Source organism: Chrysochloris asiatica, unplaced genomic scaffold, assembly GCF_000296735.1.
Source record: "Chrysochloris asiatica unplaced genomic scaffold, ChrAsi1.0 scaffold00067, whole genome shotgun sequence".
NCBI classification, from domain to species: domain Eukaryota; kingdom Metazoa; phylum Chordata; class Mammalia; order Afrosoricida; family Chrysochloridae; genus Chrysochloris; species Chrysochloris asiatica.
Genome location: NW_006408585.1, coordinates 9,970,129 through 9,972,212, shown reverse-complemented (window position 1 = coordinate 9,972,212; position 2,084 = coordinate 9,970,129).

The window sequence follows — 2,084 nt, the reverse complement described above, 5'->3', positions numbered from 1 at the left end:
AGAGAGGGACTGAGAGCTGGTGGCCAGGAGGCAGACTTACAGAATGTGACCTTTGGTGGTTTAAATTATTATATATGCTTTAGTGTTTAAAAAAAAAAGCTAAAATGAATAGAAAGAAATACTGTTAACTGATGGTACATGGAGGGGATTATAACCATTGTAATGAAACAAAGTATATGATTTGTTGAATGTAAAGCTGATGATCTGCTCTGTAAACTTTCACTCAATTCACAACAAAAACTTTTTTAAAAAAGAGAGATGAAACAAGTAAGCAAAGATCAACAGGATCTACTGACTATCACCAAAAAAGATGAGCCATGAGTAGACCAGTTTTTTAAGTCAGGTTCCCTGCACTACACTGGGAAACTCCTACATCCAAAAGAACACTGATGACAATGGCCTTCCCCAACATCCAACAGAGAGAGCAAAAGCCTTCCCCTAGAGTTAGTACCCTGAATTCTAATTTAATCTCTAAACTGTGCGCCAATAGATTTGTTTGTTAAAGTCACCCATTTGTGGCATCTCTGTTATTGCAGCACTAGAGAACTAAAACAGATACTCACTAAATTTTTTAACAATTACTCACTCTTGGAGTATAGAGCCCTGATGGGTTTATGTATAATAAGCACAAGGTCTGCAGTTCAAACTCACTAGCCAAAAGATGAGGTTTCAGCTCCCATAAAGATTTATAGCCTCAGAAGCCCCTACACAGGAATGCTATGAGTTGGACTCAACTTAATGACAGTGAGACTGGTTTGATTTTAATCTCTAGGCATAAAATTGGGTAGAGTAAAGGAAGATTTGAAATATTACTTCATACACTTCTGTATTGTTTATTTGATTGAGGTCATATTCATAGGGACTTCAAAAAGTGCATAGGTAAATGGAATTCAAAAATAATGAAATTTTTCCAGTAACTCCCTCATATCAATTTTTTATTATAAATAAACAGCAATAGGCATTGAAAAGAAAAAAAAGTCTGGAGTTGCTAACTGATGATGGAAGAATGTATTTCCATTGTATTGAAATGGAAAAGGGGTGATAGGGAAATATAAACTATGTCAACTTTAAATATGTATAAATATATGCTGAATATACATATATACAGCGTAGTGGTTACACATCGGGCTGCAAACCTCACCGGTCAGCAATTCAAAACTAACAGCTGTTTCACGGGAGAAAGATGAGGTTTTCTGCTCCTGTAAAGATTTACAGCCTTGGAAACCTTGGACAGGGTCACTATGAGTCTGAACCAACTCGACGGCACTTCACAACAACAACAAGGATGTGTCAGAACCCTGGACTGGTTACCAAAAGCTCAGCAGTTCAACCCACCAGCTGCTCTCAGAAACCCTTTACAGGGACTCTATGAGGTGGAACCAATTCAACAGCACTTAATGAAAATAAGTATATGTCAACACAGAAACAATTGTTGGTACGTAATGAGAATAATTCTTCATGTCCCTGGGAAGGTGTTTATCAGAAACTGAGATCTAGAAAAAGCATACTACATTGTCAAAGAAACTCTCTTAATAATTTAAGCAAAAAGCCCACATAGTCTCCTTAATTACGACTTATATTTTGCTGAAGCCAAGGTTCTTTTTGTTACACAACGACTTTTATATGTGTGTAATTTCCTAGCCTACACACATAATCAAACTGAAATAAAGCACTCTTGAAAATCATGCACTTAAAAAAGAGAGAGAAAATTTCCTTTTTACGTGCACGTGTAGATGAAATATAAGAGGGGCTTCAAAAAGTTCACAGGAAAATAGAATTAATAGATAATGGAGTTTTTCCATGAACTTTTTGAAACACCTTTGTGTGTGTGCACCCATGTGAGTGTGTATATATTTACATGTATTTGTGTACATTTATATACATATGGGAGGGCAGTGGTTCTGCAGGATAAGCACTTGACAGTGAACAACAAGACTTGAGGTTCGAACCCACCAGCAGCTCCAGGGAAGAAAGATGAAACTTTCTGCTTGGGCAAAGATTTACAGCCTCGGAAACCCTATACAGGGTTGCTATGAGTCAGAACTGATTCAATAGCAAATAACAACAACAATATATATATATAT